General features: G+C 49.7%; 2 long non-coding RNA genes across 3 annotated transcripts; one reads left to right on the top strand and one right to left on the bottom strand.

Annotated features, from left to right (window-relative positions):
- Positions 1 to 7,271: 7,271 nt before the first annotated feature.
- On the top strand, positions 7,272 to 11,046 carry LOC148119040 (uncharacterized). The gene is made up of 3 exons (XR_015735710.1): positions 7,272 to 8,437; positions 8,691 to 8,949; positions 10,703 to 11,046. It is a non-coding gene; the product is annotated as an uncharacterized LOC148119040 (long non-coding RNA).
- A 6,367-nt stretch (positions 11,047 to 17,413) lies between these two features.
- Positions 17,414 to 19,768, bottom strand: LOC146890992 (uncharacterized). 2 transcript variants are annotated; one of them, XR_014997925.2, is made up of 2 exons: positions 19,525 to 19,768; positions 17,414 to 18,008 (listed from the first exon to the last, which is right to left on the bottom strand). It is a non-coding gene; the product is annotated as an uncharacterized LOC146890992 (long non-coding RNA). The 2 variants fall into 2 exon arrangements; XR_014997924.2 differs by lacking the exon at positions 19,525 to 19,768 and adding an exon at positions 18,436 to 18,562.
- Between the last annotated feature and the right edge of the window lie 2,244 nt (positions 19,769 to 22,012).

Genomic DNA, 22,012 nt, shown 5'->3' with positions numbered 1-22,012 from the left:
CTGTGTGGGCAGACAGAAAAATAAAACAGGGAGAGAAAGGGGCCCTAGAAGGAGTCCAGGTCAGCAGATCAGGCTCAGGCAGGGTGTGAACAGATTGTTCCAAGCCTTCTGCATGGGAAAACCCTGGAGGACCCCGGTAGCTGGCTGTGGAGGTTGGGTGTTGCCAGAGACAGCCAGGCAAATGGAATGCAAACTAACATACAAACAAATGCCCACTGGCTTTGCATGACGGCTTCTTGGGGGTTGGAGATTCCAGCCAGTGAAAGGGGCTTTTAATTTTACAAATTCTCCCACTGAGTTCCACAATTGTCCTATTTTATGGGGCCATACATTGAAGTGTACTGATTAAATGATCCGTGGACAGGCTCTGCTTTTTTTTTTTGTTTGTTTTTTAAGCTTCAAGTTATCCATCCAACTTGGGCACTTTGCGGGTTGGGTGACCTTAGAAAGTCACTTAACTGAGCGTTTTTTTTATTTTTTATTTTTTCCACTTCTTTGGGAGGTAAAAAAGCCAACATCTGCCTGTCTAGTCTTCTGGTAGGCAAAGCATGGGATTGTTAATCACAATGCTGCTTAAACAAATAGGAATTACTTACTGCAGAGTAAGGCCTCATTCAGGAGGGTATAGTGAGGGACTAGAGGAGGAGGACCACTGGGGAACTTTTGAGTTTTTCCAGTAGTGACTCCAGGACCCTAGGATCTTTCTCTAAGCCCCTTGGTAAATCCTGCTCTGATCTTTCCCCACCTCTGAATCGCTGGCCCTTCTGTGGTGGGGAGGTTTGCAGTGGGGCCGCAGAGCTGCAGCGTCTCCTTATCTCACTTAGCTAACGCATTCCTGACCTCTTGCAGCGTTGGGGCAAATACAGACCGCAGGAGTCCAGTGCCAACTTGCCCCTTCCCCGCATTTCCGGATTCCGGATTCCTCTGTGATCCGGCCTAAAAACTCAGTCTGACAGTAGGCGCGCTGGGGAGAGGGGCGAGGGGGGAATAGTTTCGTTTCAAGATCCCTAGGGCTGGGCCTCTGGCCTGTGGGTGGGGGCAAGGAGAGAAGGGAGTGGGGTAGCAGCAGAACCAAGCTGGGGAGAGGGAGAGGCGCGAGCGGTCAACCAAGAAGCGCTGAGAACAAAGAGTGAAAGGAGCGGGGTTGAGCGGTGGGGTGAAGGAGTGGGAGACAGTGGGGAGGAGAGTAAAGGAAGTGGTTCCCTTCCCCAGGACATTCCCTTGTCCCGCCGTGGGGGAGGAAACCTGCGCTGCAAGTTTAACTGGGAGAAAGCTCGGTGGTGACTGTGGGGTGGGCGGGGTCGTCCTCGTCCTCGCACTTCGGCGCCCTCTCCTTTTGAGGGCTAGAGACTAGATAGTGGGAGATTAGAGGATTAGCGTTGTGAGGGTCTGGAGTCAGAAGGCCCAGAGATTGTTATCAGTCTGGCTATTTCCCTGGCCCAGCCCTGAGAGGAGCTGGGGTGGAGGATGGGGAGACTGGGGTGGAGGGCCTTCAGAAAGTCATTCCAGGTCTATGTGGTGGGGTCTCTACTGTGACCTCAAGGCTGGTTCTGTCATATTTCTTGAACTCAGGGATCAGCCTCTGGTCCTCTGGGAGAGCTGGGATCAAAGGAGTGTGTCCTATGATTATTTATTCCGTTTGAGACAGTTTCAAACTGTAGCCCAGGCTGGCCCCAAATTTATGATCCTCCAGAGTGCTGGGATTGCAGGTGACACCACACCTAACCTGAGCTTCTCCTTGAAGTAACTCAGTGTTGGGGGAAAATGGAGACTTTGTGGTGGGGGTGAGAGTGTTAGAGGGGCAAGGCGATCCGGTTTCCTTAGAGGAGGGGGTTTGGCTGCACTCTGAGACCTGGAGCAATGAGGTGGAACTTTGAGTAAAATGAGTTTGGTGTAGAATGGACTTGGAGGGGGAACTCAGTAAATGGTTTGGGTTTTAAACCGTTATTGAAAAGGATGAGCTGGGCATGGTGGCATGGACCTGTGACGCCAGCGCAGAAAGAGGTGAAGGCAAGAGGATTCGGAGTTTCAGGCTAGCCTGGGCTGTGTGAGTGCCTGCCTAACAAAACAAACAAGTACAAACACGGCTGGGTGTAGCTGGGATGGCAGGATGGATGCTTGGTTAGCTCAGGAAACCCTGAGTGATGGATGCAGGAGGATCCGGCATTCAAGATACATAGGGAATTTGAAGCCAGCCTAGGCCACCAGGATGTCTTGTCTATACTAACATAAAGTAGGGTTCTAGAGAATCAGGGAGTCTAGTTGGGTAGACTGGAGAGAGCCTGGGGGTGGGGGGGGCAGGAAGGAGAAATGTGCAGCTTCAAGTGCAGCTGGGGAGCAGGGGGCACTGAGAAAGGACCTTCAGAACTCTCTAGGGTTGTCCTCCCTGTTGAAGTCCTAGGGCAGTTTGTGAACGGTAGAGTTGGGGTGGGGTTCTGAGGGCTCCATTTGGGCATGCTCCCCTGGAGTGGGAGTGTGGGGGCACTCTCAGTATTATTGCTTCAGTTGTTTGTATCAGAGGGTTCTTTCGTAGGGTTGATGCTGAGGAGTACCTGCATGGCTGCTAGAGTTTTCCAGGTGCTGAAGCTGAGAGAAGACATCCTAGGAGCTTCCATGGCCTCTGCTCTCCACTCCAGCCCCCTTCACCAGGGTGACTTTGCCAGATCTCATGTTCTCTTCTTCTCTTCCCTTACTAAACTCCAGTGAATTTGTCCTGGAACTCACTCTGTAGACCAGGCTGGCCTTGAACTCATGAAGTTCTATCCACCTGTCTCTGCCTTCTGAGTGATGGGATTAAAGACATACTCCACCACACCCGGAAAATGACATAATCTAAAGCAAACTGTCTTAGCTTTGGTGTCCAGCAGTGGCAATGTGGTTCTAAGATTGAATCTGTAGAAAAGAGGATGAAATGGGACAGTAGGGTGGCCAAGGATCCGTTCTTAAAATTGTGTAGTAAATTCACTGTGACTGATACCTTTTCTCCGGCTGCCTCTAGATTTGGCAGAGCTACAGGCAAACCTGGAGAGATTGCCTTTTAAGTACCTAGGAAACCAGAGCTGGCTCTTGGAAGAACATGCAGTAGCAACAGGTGTGACTGGCCTTCATGCAAGCTGGAAAGAGGCAGTGTCTCCCGTGTCCTTGGTTGGGGGTCCTAGAACCCTGCACAACACCATACATAGCCCTTTCTGGAGCCAATGGCTGAGAAGATTGGGATAGAACCTAAGTGCAAAGGGAAGAAATAGGAGTGACGGACACTGGCCGGTGAGCTGACGCATCTGTACAGTAGGAGTGACAGAGACTAGCCGGTATGCTGACGCATCTGTAAAACAGGAGTGACGGACACTGACCCGTGAGCTGACGCATCTGTACAGTAGGAGTGACAGAGACTGGCCGGTGAGCTGACGCATCTGTAAAACAGGAGTGACGGACACTGGCCTGTGAGCTGACGCATCTGTAAAACAGGAGTGACGGAGACTGGCCTGTGAGCTGATGCATCTGTACAATAGGAGTGACAGACACTGGCCTGTGAGCTGACGCATCTGTACAGTAGGAGTGACGGAGACTGGCCGGTGAGTTGACGCATCTGTAAAGGTGCTTGCTGCCAAGACTGAAGACCCTGGAACTCAGATAGCAGAAGACGTTAATAAATTGTCTTCTACCTCCATATGTGTGTGCACTCACAAATACATATATAATATAAATATAAAAATAATTAAGTGCTGGCAGTATATACCTTTGATTCCAGCACATGAAAGGAAGAGACAGGAGAATTTCTGTGAGTTCAAGACCAGTCTGGCCTGCATAGTGAAACCCTATCTCAAAATCAATCAATCAATCAATCAATCAAGTCTTAATAAAAGAAGATGGTAAAGGGATAGGGGATGGTGGAGAGCTTGCCTAACATGTTTAAGGCCCTGGGCTTCATTCCTTGTACTGCAACAGAACAAAACATCAGATTGTTTAGAAGGAAACAGGTAGACATCCATGACCCTGGTGGTGGCAGGGCGAGTGTGGCAATGTGCAGCAAGGCTGCTCAGCCATCACAGAGAGCAGTGCACTGAAGCTTGCTGCTACTCTAAGTGAGTCTAGAGGTAATGGAAGTTGGTGGCAGTAAACCCTGGTTCCAGGTAAGGGTCTTGAGGGAGTGACAGCACTGGTAGGTGGCAGAGCTGGGACTCATAGGTAACCTGCCATGTTTCTGCCCCTGCTCTAATAGGAAGCAAGAGGGAGGTCAATGGAAAGCAACTAGAGGTTGACCTGGCAGCTGACACCAGCTTGGTAAAAACCAGGGGAAGGAGCCAGGTGGAGTGTGCTTGGTCATAATCCCAGCACTGGAGAGGCAGAGGCAGGTGCATCTCTGAATTCAAGGCCAGCCTGGTCTACATAGAGTTCCAGGACAGGCTTCACAGAGAAACCCGACTCAAAAAAAAGTAGGAGGATCATGAGTTCAGGGCCAGTCTCGGCTCCATTGCAAGCCTGAGACTAGCCTAGACTACAGGAGACTCTGTTTCAGGGGCCGGAGAGAGGGCTCAACAGGTAAAGGCAGGGACTGCTCTTCAGAGGATGAGGTTCAATTCCTAGAACCGGCACCCACGTGGCAGCTGGAACCCCTTCACACAGATATACATTCAGGCAAAACACCAATGCACGTAAAATATTAATAAATAAATCTTAAAAAAAATAAAAACCCAAGTCAAAACAAAAGCAAAAAAGCAGGGCTACTATGGAAAGTTGGAGGGACCTATGGGGGAGGGGCGGGTGGATTATCAGAAGACTCTGGGGTCTGAGCAGGGTGACTGGAAGACACAGAAGGGTCATTGTGTAGCTCAGGCTGCCCTGTCTCAGGTTACAGGTGTGTACACCACCACGCTTGGGTTAAGCATTTCTCATGTACTGGTTTCCTCCTCCTTATTCTCTTCTTCTTTTAAAATTTCTTTTATTTATTTATTTATGAATGAAATAGAGTTCTGATCCATAGTAAAAAATGATTTACTATACAACCCAGCTGGTCTGAAACTTTGAGGCAATTCTCTTGCCTCAGCCTCTCAAAATGCTAGAATTATAGATTTGAACTACCAAGCCCAGGAAATATTTCTTCCTTGATCTTACCACTCAAATCTTTGGCACATCATAGAAAATTGTGGGCTTAAAATTATGAAAATTTGAGGCTTTAATATATTTGTGTTATTTGTATATATAAAATATGTTGTATGTATGTATATTAATGCATATGTAAACATTAAAATTCTTTATAATATATGACTTACAATATTTTCCCTCCCACTCAGTAATTTCTTTTTATTCTTTTTGTTTGTTTGTTGTTTTTCAAAACAGGTTCTCAGTATGTAGCCCTAGCTGTACTGGAACTCACTATGCAGACTAGGCAGGTCTAAAGCTCACAGAGTTTCCTGTCTGTGAACTATGCCTGGCTACTTTCTTCCAATTTTATCATATTACTTAATTAGTTAAGTGTCTCTGAGTACTGCGATGGGCGCCCTCTGTAGAGAACCTGTGAAGGTCAAAGGACAGCTTTCAAGGATGGTTTATTTCCTTTCATCAAGTGAATCCTCAGGCTTGGAGGCACCGTTATTGCTGGAGTCATCTTGCTAGCCCAATCCTTTTCTTCTCTTAAAATGATTTTTAATAAGAAGTTCTTAATTTTTGTTGTCACTTTGGTTTTTGAGACAAGGTCTTGTGTATCCCAGGCTGGCTTTGAATTTACTATGTAACTGAGGATGACCTTGAACTTCTAATCTTCCTGCCTCCACTTCCACTACCAACAAAACAATATACACCTTTTAAAATGACAGTTGCACATGTTGTGCATGGACGGCAGACCAGGCACAGCACTTCACAGGGGTCACATTGCTTAATCTCAGCTAGATGGGGGAGCACGTTCTTGTGTCTGGATTTCAGGCAGAACCAGGCTTTTGGTTTTGAAGGCAGGGGTTGCTGTCCACAAGGCAAGGATCAAAGGAGGTGATGAGGCTTAGACAGTGGTGTTACATAGCAATTTCAGTTTGGAACCCGTTCTGTGTGTGATGAGATGGATGCCATGACCAAAAGCAACTCGGGGAGGAAAGGATTTATTTTATCTTACACTTCCACATCAGAGACCATCATCGAAGGAAGTCAGGGCAGGAACTCAAAGCAGGAACTGAAGTAGAAGCTATAGAGGAATGGTCCTTACTGGCTTGCTCGTCCTGTCTTGCTTGGCCTTCGCTCTGGGATGGCAGTGCACACGGTGGGTGAGGGCCCTGCCACATCAATTATTGGTTATGAAATGCCATACAGATTGCCTAGAGGTCAATCTTATGGGGGCATTTTCTCAACTAAGATTTTCTCTTCCCAGATATATTTGGGTTTGTGTCAAGCAGACAGAACAGCCTAGCACGGCACCCACAGATCTGAGGTGAGACATCCAAGGGAACATGGAAACACAACTGTGCAGCTCCCATGGGGGGTTCAGAGATGTTTGCCATGCAAGGATTACCCCGAAGAAAAGAGATGAAGGCAGATCCTAATAGCTGCTGTGTATGTGTTTCTGAGTCTGTGTGTGTGTGTGTGTGTGTGTGTGTGTGTGTGTGTAGGGGGGTCCTGAGTCACTAGCTGTTAGTGTGTGTGTGTGTGTGTATGTGTAGCGAGTCCTGAGTCACTAGCTGTTAGCCTGTGTGTGTGTGTGTGTGTGTGTGTGTGTAGAGGGGTCCTGAATCACTAACTGTTAGCCTATGTGTGTGTGTGTGTGTGTGTGTGTGTAGGGGGGTCCTGAGTCACTAGCTGTTAGCCTGTGTGTGTGTGTGTGTGTGTGTGTGTGTGTGTGTGTGTGTGTAGAGGGGTCCTGAGTCACTAACTGTTAGCCTATGTGTGTGTGTGTGTGTGTGTGTGTGTGTAGGGGGGGGGGTCCTGAGTCACTAGCTGTTAGCCTGTGTGTGTGTGTGGGGGGGTCCTGTCACTAGCTGTTAGCCTGTGTGTGTGTATGTGTGTGTGTGTGTGTGTGTGTGTAGAGGAGTCCTGAGTCACTAGCTGTTAGCCTCTGTGTGTGGGGGTGGTGGTGGGGAGGTTCCTGAGTCACTAGCTGTTGGGAGCTGGTGGGGGCTGTAGACCCAGACCCTGAGTTTCCTGTAAACAACTTGTGTTCCTCTGCTCTGAGCAGACTCTGATGGTGGGGGAGTGGTTTCTGCAGCTGAAAAATCCCGAGAGCTGGGGTGTGGCCAGAGTCCTATATAAACTGCCCCTGAGCTCCATAAAGTTGGCATTCTTGTGTCAAGGATGACCCATGTCGGCATCTCTGTCTGTCTGTCTCTCTCTCTGTGTTTGTCTGTGTGTTTTTAAGTCTCCAGGTCAGTTCCTGGCTTTAGTGAAGGGCTACAGGACCTGCAGTTTTACAGGCAGATTTTTACAACTAGCTGTTAGTGGTGCATGTCAGAGTTTTAAAGGGCACACGGCCTGCCAAAAAGTGCAATATTAAGAATGATGGTTGGGGCCGGGCGGTGGTGATGCACGCCTTTAATTTCAGCACTTGGGAGGCAGAGGCAGGTGAAGTTCTGTGAGTTCGAGGCCAGCATGGTCTATAGAGAAGTTCCAGGATAGCTAGGGCTACACAGAGAAACCCTGTCTCGAAAAACAAAACAAAAGAAAACAGAAGAATACTGGTTGGGGCCGGAGAGATGGCTCAGTGGTTAAGAGCACTGGCTGTCTTTCCAGAGGACCCCGGGTTCAATTCCTGACACACATAACCATCAATTCTAGTTCCAAGAGATCTGATACCTTTTTCTGAACTTCAAAGGCACCTGTTAACACATATATACAGGCAGGTCAAACACTCATACACATAAGGTAAAATAAAAAAAAATCTTAAAAAAAAAAGAATGGTGGTAGCCCTAGGGGTCCCAGCTGGGCAGGAGACAGGAGTGAGGGTGTTGCCACCTCCCCCAGTGTTCTGGGCTCTCCTCCAGCTAAGAAGCCATCTCTTTGGCTCTGAAGGTTTTGCTAGTTTTCCTCCTTGATGCTACCCACCAGGCTCCCTTCTCCTACGCAGTTAGCTCAGTTCCTCATTCCTATCTTAGTGTACGGGAGAAGCAGGAGGGGGGGATGTGTTTTTAGAAGATGGGTGGTTCCTACTTGGCCACAAGGGGGTGCTGGGTTAGAGCGGGCCCCAATGGCACACAGGTGGCAGGCTGGCAGCAGAACTCTACGGCTAGGTACATGTGGCTCCACCCCTTTTGTCCAGGACCTGTGGCTCCACCCCTTTTGTCCAGGACCTTTGCTCCCAGCCCTAATGGCGCTGGCCATAGGTTGCCATGGCAGGCTGTTAGTTTGGAATAAACAGAGTCGTCCTCCTGCTGTCCAGGTAACTGATATCTAAGTGTCTCCCAGGGATAGGCTGGAATTTCAAGAGTCCAGCCCCTAAACCCCCAGGGGAGGACAAAGGAGGGTGAGTCATTGCATTTTGGCCCCTTATCTTTTTTTTTTTTTTTTCTGTCTTGCCTGCTGTTCCCTCGCCCAACCTGTGTCCTACTAGCGTTGGGAAGAGCGGGAGAGAAGAGCTGGAGCTCACTTGGGGGCCGTCAGAACAGGCAGTGGGTGGGGGCAAAGGCTTCTGCCCTGCTACCCAGGCTTTAGCTGTTATTCCTGGGATCCACGAGGGGCAGTCACTGCTCACTTCTTCCCTGTCTTCCACTTTCTAGGATCCAGAGCAAGGGCGACAAGGTGGGGAGGAAGACAGAGAGCTGGAGTCGTCTGGGTAGAACGGCTCACACCTCGCTCTGCTGAAGGGAACGCGGAGGGCAGTGCGCTGAGGATGGTGCTCGGGTCCGCAGTGTGAGAGCTATGGACATGGAATCCAACCCCCTGCTTGAACCCTACCCACCATGCACAGCGCGAACTGCTCCGCCAAGTCCTGGGTTCCTCACATGTAAATAAGGATAATAATACTGAACTCTCAAGGTCATTGTCAGAATCTGATGGGGCAAATAAAGAACACCACGGTCCACACATGGGTCAGGTTTACAATCAGATGCAGAGCTCAGCTATGCAAACAGCAAGCAAAACCCATCCAGGGGTGTGACAGGCCTGTCAGGAGGGTCCCGGGTGGCTTCTCACTGGCTGCTGGGAGGAGGGGCTGTTATGTAGTGTTCATTCAACAAGTGTTTGCTGAGCGGGTGCAGTGTACAGGACTGGCAGGGAGGGTCAGGCTTCAGCAGCAGGTGCAGGTGGCCGGGAGGCACTGTATGAGGGAGGGCACAGCCCTGAGAGGAGGCTCAGAGTGGCAGTCAGTGCCAGGTGGGCAAGACTCAGCCTCAGCGGACAGATGAGAGATGTGACCTTTATTCAGAATGTGATGGGAAGCTCGGGGCTGGGGAGTGACTGGATCAGAGCAGTGTTTGTAGAAGATTGGCCTCCCTGAGCACTGGCAGAGGACAACCTGGAGCGAGTGGGGGAGGAGACAGGAGCATTTCCTTACCTGGCAAGAGAAAGTGCGGTTCCAGAGAGGACGGTGATGTCATCGATACCACCTGCAGAGAGGGGCCTAGTAAGCACTGTCTCCCTGACCGGCCTCACTGGCCTGTGAGGAGGGAGAGGCGCTTGGCAGGGGGCTGGGGAATTTCTCAGGGACACCAGGAACCAGAGAACAGAGCCTCTTTTCTCTCCCTTCTCTCCTCCCAGGTCTGCTTAGGATGGAGGCGTGACAGGGGGCACAGTCCTGGCAGTAGGCTGTCCCTTTGTTTCCCAACCCTGCTTCTGTCTAAGTTGGATCTTAGGTTTTATAATGCATAGAAAGAGAAACCACTGGGTCCCATTAACTACTGGGTGTCAACTCTAGATCTTAGATCAAGGAAAAATTGAGGGACAGTTTGTACCTAACTTTGCTGGGACAGGGATTTTTGGCTTAGGGCTGGCTGGTAAGACTCTGGACTTCCTGAGAATCGATCACCTGGTCCACCTCTTCACCCCACTGTGCAGAGAGGCGGGTCCCCTCTGCTCCCGTTTCATTTCAGAATGATCACACATCCGGCAGTGAGTCAGGTATGCCTCAGGTCCCAGCCCTGGGCTCTGACTCAGCCTGAGCTCCGGGAACCTCAGGAGAGCCTGGGAGATAAGGTTTATGGTTCCCTATAGCACTTGTTTGGGTAAAGCTGTGCACACAGGCCAACCAGCCGCATTCCATCAGCAGGACAGGGGGATGGCACACAGGCCACCCAGCAGCATTCCACTAGCAGGGCAGGGGGATGGCTTACTCAGGCTTCCCCAGGAATTCAGACTGTCTGACAGCTCTGCTTTCAGAAGCCCACCGAGCTTCTCAGTCTCTGGAGGTCATCTCTCTAGGTCCTCAGGCCTTGTCCTGTAGAGACTTGACCCACCCACCATGTGTTTGGCTTCTGGGCAGGCCTGGCTCTGACAAGACTCTCCCTTCCTTTCCAGGTCACTCCTCTCAGTTCCAACAGAGTTTGGTTAGGGAGGCCTTTCGTTATTCTAGCCTTTTGCTCCTTTTCAGTGCTTTGTAGGAGAAAGGACTCCGCTGAGGGCACAGGATGCCAGTGCACTGAGAAACAAAACTGAGGCAGACTATCAAGCTCTGCTGAGCCTGGACCTTTTTAGTTGAGGGGAGTTAGACAGGAAGAAGGCAGCGGCGGGTCGGGGAGGATGGACCACAGAGGGAGTGTGTATATATAAAAATTTATGTATTTATTTGAAACAGAGTCTCTTAGAATGGTCCTGGCTGTCCTGGAACTTGCTCTGCAGACCAGGATGTCCTTAAACTCCCAGAGATCCGCCCCCCCCCACATTGTCCTGGGACTAAAGGCAAGCTCTACCACTATCTGACTGAAAAAACTTCTTTTAAAAAATAATTTATTTACTCTTATTTCATTTGCATTGATATCTTGCCTGCATGTATGTCTGTGTGAAGGTGTCAGATCTTAGCATTAGAGACAGTTGTGAGCTGCCATGTGGGTGCTGGGAATTGAACCTGGGTCATCTAGAGGAGCAGACAGTGCCATCTCTCCAGCCCCTGAACAAAGCCTACTAATGTGAAATTTGTTTTACACAGGAGAGCACATGTGTGATGGGCCCAGTCAAAGCTGATGCTTCCTCCATGGTGTCTGCTGTAGGCCTGGAAGGAGAAGGAACTCTTTCAGCATAACCCAGCAACTTAGAGACTCGCTGGGACTAGAACACAGGTCATTTCATTCCCAAGAGGAATTTTCTTGCTAGTTTACATTGTTCTGTATATTAGGATAATTCTAAAAGCAAAAATTGTACTGAAGTTTGGTTAAAGTTTAAAAACAAGCAGGTTTTTTTTTTTTTTTTTTTTTGGACAGGGTCTCACTATGTAGCTCTGGCTAGCCTGCACTCTCTATAGACCAGGCTGGCCTGTGCCTCCCTGTTGCTTGGACTAAAAGCTTGTACTACCACTCCTGGCACTATATTTTAATTAATGTGTGTATACACACCAACATCATAGTATCCTTGTGAAGGTCTGAGGACAATTTGGGGACACACCTCTTCTTCCACTGTGTAGGTCCCAGGGACCAAACTTGGGTTGTCAGGCTTGGTGGCCAGACTTTACCTGTGGAGTCATCTTCCTGCCTGGAATTTTGTTTAATTTGTTTCACAACCTCTAAAACAAGTGGATTTTAACCACAAATCCTAGTGTTCTTTGGAAGTGTGTGGTGGGGGGTTTTGCAGAGGTTGGGGGATCAGAGGGGAAAGTGAAGTGTGGGGTTCCTGACTCCCTATGTTAAGGCTCCAGGGCCACCTCACCAATCTATGGAAACCATCTCCCTTATCAGAGGTATGGGCTGCTCAGGACAGAGCCTGGGTGCTTGCAGGAGAATTCGAAATCCTTACAGTCCTTTTAGTCTTAGCTCAGAGGGTTTAATAAGCAGCCATGGTGCAGGAGAGCCTGGGGCACAGGAAACAGGACCCAGATCTGGCGTTCGCTAGCTCCCATATTTTAACTACCATTCTCAGATTTTTCAGCTCCAAAGTGCATGTTTTGCTTATTTCTCATTTTATGTACAGATTACCACCTTAAGGGAACCCTAGGCCATGGGGTGCCTGGACCTATGTCCGGGCCTGTGATCTCCTGTGGAAATGAGACTACACCGTGGAGGCTCAGGACTGGAAGACTAGAGGGAGCCCATGCTGGAGGCTTCCTGGAGGAGGTTGTGGGCAGGGCCAAGCTAGAGGGATGGGAGTGGTGGTGGTGCCAGGAGGCTGGTGAGAGGGTAGAATTGCAGAGGTAGAGAGGTTTTATGAGGAACTGTCAGTCAAAAGGCACAGGGTCAGGCCATGGGGGAATACAGAATGACAGGAGGTAGAAGACACTGGTGCCGTGTGTCCACAGGTCTGGGAGCATGACTAGGAAACTGGGTGGGGGGGGCAGTTGGAGGCTTCTGACTGAGGAACAGTGGTCTGGGGGTTGAGTCCCCTCCCTTCTCTTCTTGGGGCTTTCCCTATCCTTTCTGGGTTCCTCAAACTGCTTTTCTGTCACTAGCAACTCTTAGTGTTTCCTGGATGTCACCTGGGAAACCAGGAGAGGCCGGAAGGAAGAGAGAGGGTGGGTTATGGGGACTGGATGTTGAAGTTCTGTCAGGAATGCAGAAACTGCATAGTGACTTGTGTTGCCATGGGAGCATGTCTAACAAGTCCCAGAGGCTAAACTGGCTCAGGCTGGTCCTAATGCAGTCCAATCTCACTGTCTAAGTCAACAGATTTTTCTTTAAGACCTATGAATGGGTCACTGTGTGTGGATTTGGAGTTATCTCCACCCGTCGAGAATCTGAAAGACAGGTGGTTTAAAGGGTAGTAGGGAGCAGGTCAGGTCTTTCTTTAGTTAAACCCCTCTTGCATTCTTTCTCCCTCCCTTCCTTCTTTCATCTCTCCATCACCTCAGGTAGGGATGAAACCCACCTTCACCGGGCTTTATTCCTGGCTCTGTCTGTCTTGTTTTATCATGGTAGAGAAGACCAAGTCAGCTTTTGGATTCACTCGGTCAGCATGTTCTGGAGTTCAGCAAGGTGTTTTCTCATGCTGTAGGTATGCAGTTTGCAAGATAGTCATGGCTTCTGTCGAATGTCACATTCCACAGCACTGGACAGAGGTCCCTCGAGTCTTCTGGAACCTTTAGTAGGCAGAAAAGTTTCAAGGCTCACGAGACAGTGGTTGTATGGGTAGATGGACTCTATAGCACTTTGGATTTGAGAGTGTTTCTTTTGCACTACTGACAAGTATTGCATTCTTTCCCTATTGCTTTATTTTTCAAGTTACATTTATTTCTATGTGTGTATATGTGTGTGAGAGAAGGCACATGTACCATGGAACTTGTGGAATTGGCTCTCCTTTTCTACCATGTAGACCCTTCTTGGCAGCAGGCATCTTTACCCGCTGTACCCACTGAGTCATCTTGCCAACCTTACCATTATTTCTTTTCTTTTCAGTTCCAGGCTGTCCTAGAGCTTGCTCTGTAGACCAATCTGGCCTCGAACTCAGAGAGATCCTCCTGCCTCTGCCTGGGATTAAAGGTGTGAACCACCACTGCCCAGTGATTACAGCTTCTTTTTTTAAATTTTATTTTATTTTACATACCTTGGTGTTTTTGCTTGCATGTAGGTGTGAGGGTGTCGGTTCTCGGAGTTACAGGTAGTGATTAGCTGTCGTGTGAGTGCTGAGAATTGAACCCAGGTCCTCTGGATGAGTAGTCAGTGCTCTTAACCACTGCGCCATCTCTCCAGACCTGACTACTGCTTCTTTTATGTAGACAGTTGGACAGGTGTCTGAAGTGGGGCCCCTGAAGAGGCCTCTGGAAGCCTCTGGAAGCCTGGGTATGGCTCAGGCTCGGCCCCCACTGCTTTGGCAGGAGGAGTTTTGATCTTTACTGTTCCTATTTGCAAATGGGAATGCTGCCTTCCTCACTGGCTGTTTTAGGGTTCTATGTTGTGTATGTAAGAAACACGACACTGTGGCACTCAGAAGAGAGCCATCATTGTCACTTTCCTGCCACTTTCACAACCACCTTCACTATTGGCAGGGACAAGGGTCAGCAGGCAGGGCACTGTTTGCATGGCTGGCTCCCTGGGAACTGGATTTGCAAGCGTGGGTTTTGCATGGAGGCAGATTTTTGCCTATTATCTCTTTGTTACAGCCCTGTAGAACCCTCCTGATCACCCTTTTAGGTGCTCTCAATCCTCACTGCAAAGGTTTTTCTCCAGGCACCTCTTGTCGCCCAGCAGGTGCTGCAGAAGAGACGCTGCACTACTCCAAGGAAGCTGTTTCTGCAGCGGCGCCAACAGCTAAGCTGCTGCGAACTGAAACCTACTATTGTGCCCATTGTTCTCATTTGCTCTCTGAAGGACGCGCTCTGCACATTTCGGGAGCACGGAAAGGAATCCCAGTGAGGTTAAGTAACCTGCTCAACTTCACACAAGTTCTTCAGATGGCTCCTGTTCAGGGGTCTTGGCCCTAGCCACAGCAGAACTTTTGAGAAAAGCCAGGGACATTCCCCTGTCTCAGTTATGTGAGCTTTAGTTGTGTCCTAGAAGCCCCCCCCCCCTTTTTTTTTGCTGCTGCACTTCTTCAGGTCAGTTGTAAAAATTAGATTAGGGCTGGGGGACTAGGGACGGAGCTCCGCGGTAGAGCCCAGCATCCCGGACCCCAAAGTGCTGCTGTTTTCCAGTGTGGCATGATCAGCGGGGGAGAAGTGGGTCACCGGCATCGGCCTCTGTGAACTACTGAGTACAGGCTAGCCTTTGACACACTGTCCAGCTGCTCCACTCTTCTGTAGGGGAGTTTTGTGCTTGCCCAGTGGCTTTTTACATTTCCAGATCTTTCCATCCATCTTACTTTTGGGTTTCTGTTCGTTTGTTTTTTATACATAGCCCTGGCTGTTCGGAACCTCACTATGTAGACCAGGCTGGCCTCACATTCACTTGTCTCTGCCTCCAGAGCGCTGAGATTAAGATATGTGTCACCTTGAGTTCTGTTTTTGTTTTTCTGGTGCTGGGGGTTGAGCCTAGGACTTCACAATGAAGACAAGTACTTTACCACCAAGCTTTCCCTCTGGTCTTCACACCTTACTTCTCTAAATTGGGTGTGGTAGTTCCTGGGAGAGGAAGCTGAGGCTGGGGCATTGCTATGTGTTCAAGGCCAGCATGGGCTGTGTTACAGAGTCTGTCTTTTCTTCTAAATCCAGCTTGCTCGAGGGTCCCCTTGCCCCCAAAGTTCTAAGGCACATGTCTTAATCCTTTACTTATCTAAAGCTAATATTTTGTTGGCAAGGCACCAGAGGCTGGCTCACTGTGTAGCTTCCACGTCTTTATCTGTGTACATTTAGGTTGGTGAACATCTGCTGTTTTTGCCTGCTGTGCCCAGCATCCCCTCCCCTTTTTGGTGAATCATCTCTTTTCCCTCCTGCCATTAGTAGGCCTGACTCCCTCCCCCTTTCCCAGGAACTCAGCAAGTGATCTATCTAGCTCAGATGACAGCATTTTTTATTCTCCTGACTGAAGTCTTGGTTCAGCGACAGGCCTGTGACCTGCCAGCCCAAGGAGAGTGGCCTTTGGAACTTCAGCTGGAAGCATCTGGACATAAATACACCCTTGGTGGTATCCATCCCTATCACAGCTTGGAGATGGCCCGCTGAGAAGGAGACCAAAAGAGAAGAAGGCAGCCATTGAGTCCCTTTGGCTAGAATACAAGTTTAATGCACCCTTTCCCAATTGTGAGAGCAAATAAATGACCTTATATGCTGGAGCTGTCATTTGCTGCCAAGAGCCTAGAGCTATAGCTTGTGTTGTGTGTTGGACATCGCCTTATGTATTGCTGCACATGTGTGCACATGTGATAGGTATAGGAAGGGAGTATTTATGCGTCTGAGATGGTGAATGGTGGGGGAGGAGAGGGTGGCACTCCTGCTCATATGCATCATGGGGATGTAAGGTGGCTGCCCTCCTTGGGATATGTGCACGCGCCACACGTATGGGAAAGGGCAGAACTCGTGTGTGTGTGTGTGTGTGTGTGTGTGCACGTGTGTGTGTATGAGGGGATGGAGGAGCTCTGAGGTACAATTGAGGTTGTGTGGCATGTGATTTGCTTTTCTGGAGAGAACCCGAGGTCCTGCCCAGCTTTCATCTGGATACATACTTCCAAATGCACTTGCTCTGCCTGGCCAGCAGGATGGCTCAGCCAGAAAAGCCATTTGCTGCCCAGGCATGGTGATCTCAGTTTCATCTCCAGAACCCACCTTCAGCTGCTTACTCACATGCTGTGCAACCTCAGCTTGACCACACACACACACACACACACACACACACACACTCACACACACACATACACACACACACACACTCCTTACATGAATATGACTAATAATTAAAAAAACAGCCTGACAATTATCATCAGTTCCACCCAACTAAAAATCCTCATTGCTTTCCAATGACCAAAGCCAAATTCCTTAGACATCCAAATGCTACACAGACTCATGAAACTTTGGTTGATGTTGGTGAAGTTGTAAATATCAGAGGCAATTTAGACACACCCGTAAGTATCACAGGAGGAAGCTGTCAGGTGGGACCTATAGGGCACAGGAAGATCTTCCCAGATCAGAGGAAAGTAGATGGACTGGTGGGCAGGACTGGCCTTGGGGCACTCCCTTACCAGGAGACTGCCCTAGCCTTTCCTCTACAAGACTGCAGTTGCTTTTATGGCTGGTGATTTACTAAGGCTCTGTCATATACGAGTATTTGTGGCCTCCAGCTCTGATCTGGGCCTTTGATCCCTAGCCTTGTTTCCTAGGCAGCCCTGGCTGTGCCTGTTCCTTTGCTCTCTAATCCTTGTTCCTCCTTCTATGCCTCACTACACAGACCAGAGCGATCTCCCTAAGCCAGTCCCTCGCCAGGATGTTTGATGGCATAGCCGTGCAGAGTGGGCTCTGACCACATTGGCCATTAAGTATGTATCCCAAAGCGCCCTGTCTTCTTACCCTCTGGTTCCTATTCTCTCCCCTCTCCCTACACCCAGTATCAAAACCCTTCTGTTCTCCATCCTGCCACTCAGAAACGGCCATTTTGTGTATGACACTACTGTGCAGAAGGTTGGTGATGGCCTCAGTCACAGTGAACTGAGACACCTCCCAAAGGCCACCCTGTTACTGTCTTCTCCTTTGTGTCTGCTTTGGACGTGTCACTGACCCTGTGCCCCTGGAAAGCAGGAAAGGACCCTTCTCTTTACCTGGGGACAGGCCATTGGTTCTGAGCTTACCATAGAGTCCAGGCTGACTCTGAACTTGCTATGTTGCTGAAGGTTACCTCTAAGAGGTAAGATTGCAGGTTCACCACCACGCTTACTGTATGTGGTACTGGGAGTGGGACTTCGGTACATGCTGGCCAGGCACTTTTCCAGCTGAACAGTCTTGACCCCAATTGTCTCTTTATTGAATAGCCCAGAACATCCAGAGCCAGAGGCATTTGCATCTGATTTGTTAGCTTCCTTGTCCTGCCTTGGCAAGTTATGGGGTATCTGGACATTCAGAGATCCCTAGCCAGCCCCATGAATCACAGGCATTTAGGGGGGTGATCGGAAGATGTTTTTCCAACTACAAAAGACTCCCTCTAAAGGATGGGCCTAGGATATTCCAAGGGATGGGGAAAGAAAGGAGGAGAAGGTCAAATGGAAACTTGGAAGTTTTCATTGTAGGCCAGGTGGGCTTCAAACATCAGTGGTGTGAAGAAGGACACTTGGCCGCCTCACCCAACACAGGGTTCTTCAGTTTTCTTGGGCCCAATGGCATTGTTCTTCCCATCAACTATGGCTGTTCACAGTCTCTCTTAGACTCCGTCTTTCTGGGCGTCCATCTTGCGCTGTTAAACTCTTGTTCTTCATTGCTATGGAGAGCACGTCACAGTCCTAAGCAGGGAGACAGAGCCACACAGCTGTATGACTTTGGCCATGTTTCGTTCATTCATCCATCCATTCTTGTGTGTGTGCATGCACATGCCATGGCGTGCCTATGAAGGGCAAAGGACAACTTGTGAGAATCCGTTCTATTCTTCTACCTATTTTGTAGCATTCTTATGAATGGGTTTTGAGACGGTGTTTTCCCCTGTGTTGCTTTGGCTGTTCTGGAACTTGCTCTGTAGATCAGGCTGGCCTCGAACTCAGAGATCTGCCTGCCTCTGCCTCCTAAGTTTTGGGATTAAAGGCGTGGGCCACCACTGCCAAGCTATTATAAAGCATTTATAAGGGCTGGAGAGAAGGCTCAGTGGTTAAGAGCATTGCCTGCTCTTCCAAAGGTCCTGAGTTCAATTCCCAGCAACCACATGGTGGCTCACAACCATCTGTAATGAGGTCTGGTACCCTCTTCTGGCCTGCAGACATACACACAGACAGAATATTGTATACATAATAAAAAAATAAGGCATTTATAATACTTACAAGTTCTGGTGCCATATAAGTGTCATTGTGACTACTAGAATGAACACTTCCTGAGCTTGCATGCTCTCTTTTGGGTAGTCAGTCCATTTCCATCCTGGGGTTTTATCATCAGAGCCATGACATACCAAAAAAAAAAAAATCTATCAGCTAAGCCTGGTGGCCCCAGTCTGTAATCCCTCCCATCTGTCTAGAAGATTGGGGCAGGAGGAGACAAGAGCAACCTGGATGACAGATTGAGTTCAGGCCAGCAAAGGCAACTTAGTGAGGCTGTCTCAAAATGCAAGGCTGAAGAGATGCTGGGGCTGAAGTTCCGCGATGGAACACTTGCCCGTCATATGCATCTCTGTGTTAGGCATGGCAATGAACAATTTCACCTTGAGGCTCACAGTACACACAGAGCCAGCCATCAGCTTCATTACTAATTCTGTGGCTTACAGATAGATGGCTGTCCACACCATCTGTGGCTTCCTATTTAAATTGTTCAGCTGCCTCAGTGTACCCCCAGCTATTTATATGCTGCCGCCTATCAATATTTAAAATTGTTCCATTGTTCAAAGTGATTTGACTGCCTTTAGGACATCACCCTCATTCAGGGACAGCTTTTGCTTTTCCTCCTGTTTCTACCCCCAGGTCTGGTCTACAAACTTAACTGTTCCTTATGTGAAACTCATTTATGTTTCTGAGTTCCCCCTCTCTCCTTCCCTCCTCTGAGACAGGGTCCTTGTATCTCAGGTTGGCTTTAAGCTCAAAATGTAACTGAGGATGACCCTGAACTTCTGTTCCCCCTGCTTTCACCTCCCAAGTGCTGGAATTACAGGCGTGGACCGCCACACCCCGTTTATGTGGGCTGGCACCAAACCCAGGGTTTGTGGCGTGCAAGGCAAGCAATTGAGCTACCTTCTTAGCCACTAATCTTTTCCTCTTTTTTCAAAAATTGTATTTTTAAAATTACATTTATTTGTGTGTGGGTGTGCAGAGACTTGAGGGAGCTGTGTCTTAACAGAGGGAGAATGCATCCTCCTTTCCCCCATAGCTCTGGGGACAAAAAAGCAGAGCAGGCACAGAGCTGTCTGCGTAGGGGACACTCACCTCATCACAAGCGTGTGCGTCACTTCGCTGTGGCCACAGTGGCCAGAGACTGCCTTACAAGGAGCTGTACCCGTGGCTGCCCCAGGCTGGTTCTTTCTCCCCTGACCGCTTGGCCCTAGTCCCTGGGGCCTTTCCCTTCTACCTCTACCCTGGGGAAGTTCCAGGCAGAAGCCACTGGAGAGAGCAGCTCTGGTCTCTCTTGATGAGCAGGGGTCATGTGGGGAGGGGTTGGTTGGGGTCTCTGGGCACTCACAGGAAGTTGTCAAGTGATGTGCAATTTTTCTGGCCCAGGAATGAGGGGCGTCTCCTCCGTGAGCTTTGGGTTGATGCTCTAATCTGCACAGCTCGGGGACTGTCCCTTTGTCCCCACCTTAAGAGACACTCCTAGGACCCAGGAGTGGCGGCGGGTGTGGAGGGAGCTGAGATTTCAGGAAGGGTGCTGGGCGGCTAGCTTTTATGTTCAAATCAATTCTTTAGAAGCATTTCCCCCTCTGGTCCCTCCAAAAGTGTGGGGGAAGGGATGAAAGGGAGAGCTAGCTGGCTGTCCCTCCCCAGGGCTGCCATACCTGTCTGACCAGCCCTCCTTTTCTCCTTCCGTTTTCTCTCACTGGTTTGGCACCAGCCCCAGTTCCCTCCCTTCAGTTTGCTGGAAAAAAGTCTCCAGTCTTGCTGGGTGTGGGCCTGTATTGGAGAGGGGGTGGTGAACACACGCCCAAATCGCTTTCCACCTTCAAATGGAGTGCTGTTGCAGGGGCTGTGAGAGGTGGCCCGGTGTAAATAGGCTCGAACTGGATTTCCCTCTGCCTAGCATGCTGGAAAGCTAAAATTGGGGACTAGAGGCAGAAGGCATGCAAGGAAGCCACATGGTCATTGCGTGCCCTTTGGAATTTCTAGAATGGCCTTTCTGGAAGTGACCTCAGATGTGTGTGTGTGTGTGTGTGTGTGTGGTGTGTAGTGTGCTGTGAAAGGAACTTGTCTGTGTGTGTCTAGGAGTGGATTTCTGGGTCTCTGTCCCTTTTGGTAGGGGCCTACATGTGCCTGTCTATGGTGGACTTCTGGGATCTTGGGTGTTTTCCTGGGGAAGGGGAGCGATCCATAGCTTGCTGTCCTAGAGAGGCTGTTTGCCCCTTTCACTGTTTTGTGTTTTAAGGGTTCTGCCATCTACCCTGTCCCCTAGGATATTTGATGCCTGTCATCTTCTGGTTTCCCGAGTTAAGAGCCACCCAATCCCCACACACACCCTGCGGTACCTTCCCGAGAGCCCAAATCCATCTGGTAATTTAATTGCAGGTGGAATCTTTGCCTTGGGGACCCAAACCTCTTGCCTTCCACCCACAACCTGCCACAGCCTGCCCCACCCAGGCCTGAAGGGCCTTGCTCAGCTCCCCACAGGTGCACGCTGTGCCCCAACTTGCTCTCCTGACTCACTCTGATAATGGGATAATGAGTTCAGAGAGACAGGTGCCACCGGCAGAGGATACTTCCCTCATCATGCCGCGCCATTTGGGGGCTGGGGAAGAGGCCAAGGGTCCAGGTGGCTGGAGAATGACTCACCAGCAGGGCCATCCCATTCCACTTTCAGCCTCCTCACTTCCGGTGACTCACTGCCTGGGAGCCTCGGGAAGGTGTCCCCAAAGGAGCAACAACAAAGACCCCCTTACCTCCCCTCTGTTCTGGGGTTCCCTTTTCTGCCTTGGCCTCTGTTCTTCATTCTTTGTTATTTCTTGAGGCCTGCAGTGCTCTGCCTGCCCCGGGGAATTCTGGGGTCTGTAGGAGAGGACAGTACTGGGCTGTGTCCAGAAAAAGAACTGGGTTTGATTTCTCTTTACCTTGCACTCACAGGGAGGACAGCTATAGCATGGGTTTGCTCATTCATTCCTCCAATACCTACTCAGCACCTTTTGGCAGCCTGTGGTTTGCAGGATGTGGTGGTGCTGGTGGCTGTAACCTGGACAGACAAGGCAAACAGGAGCCTGGGAATGGAAGGGTCTAACCGAGTGTTTCTCTGAAGTATCAGAAGGGACCAGCCAGATGTGGTAGGGTACACCCCCAAACCCAGAACTTCAGTTCCCGGGGTGGTAAAAGCAGGTGCCAGCTTTGGTGATACAGTGAGTTCAAGCAGCCTGGTTGACCTCTGATACTCTGTTTTTTTTTTTTTTTTTTTTTAAGGACCCCAAATGCCAGGGAACCCTTTTCACCCAGATTTCCCAGAGTAGTCCTCACAGAAGGGCAGGAGACAAGACGCCTAGATTCCAGGGCTGGGGGACCTCAGGCTTACTTCCTGACCTCACAGCTCAACGGCTCGCTCCTGGATTTTAGGGTGGGGTTGGAGAGAGATCCCGGGTGGGAACAGCTCTCTACTGCCCTCACCTGAGTCCTGCCTGGAGGTAGCAGACGTTGGCTTAGGCCCTGCCCTCGCAGTGTCTAGCCACTCAGGTAAGAGGTCTTTTTCCCTCCCCTGGGGCTGGGCCTTCTTTTATAAAGGGCC

Source organism: Myodes glareolus, chromosome 19 (genome assembly GCF_982192425.1).
Source record: "Myodes glareolus chromosome 19, mMyoGla1.1, whole genome shotgun sequence".
NCBI lineage: Eukaryota > Metazoa > Chordata > Mammalia > Rodentia > Cricetidae > Myodes > Myodes glareolus.
The sequence above is the reverse complement of the archived record's forward strand: the minus strand, read 5'-3'. Positions and strand labels throughout refer to the sequence as shown.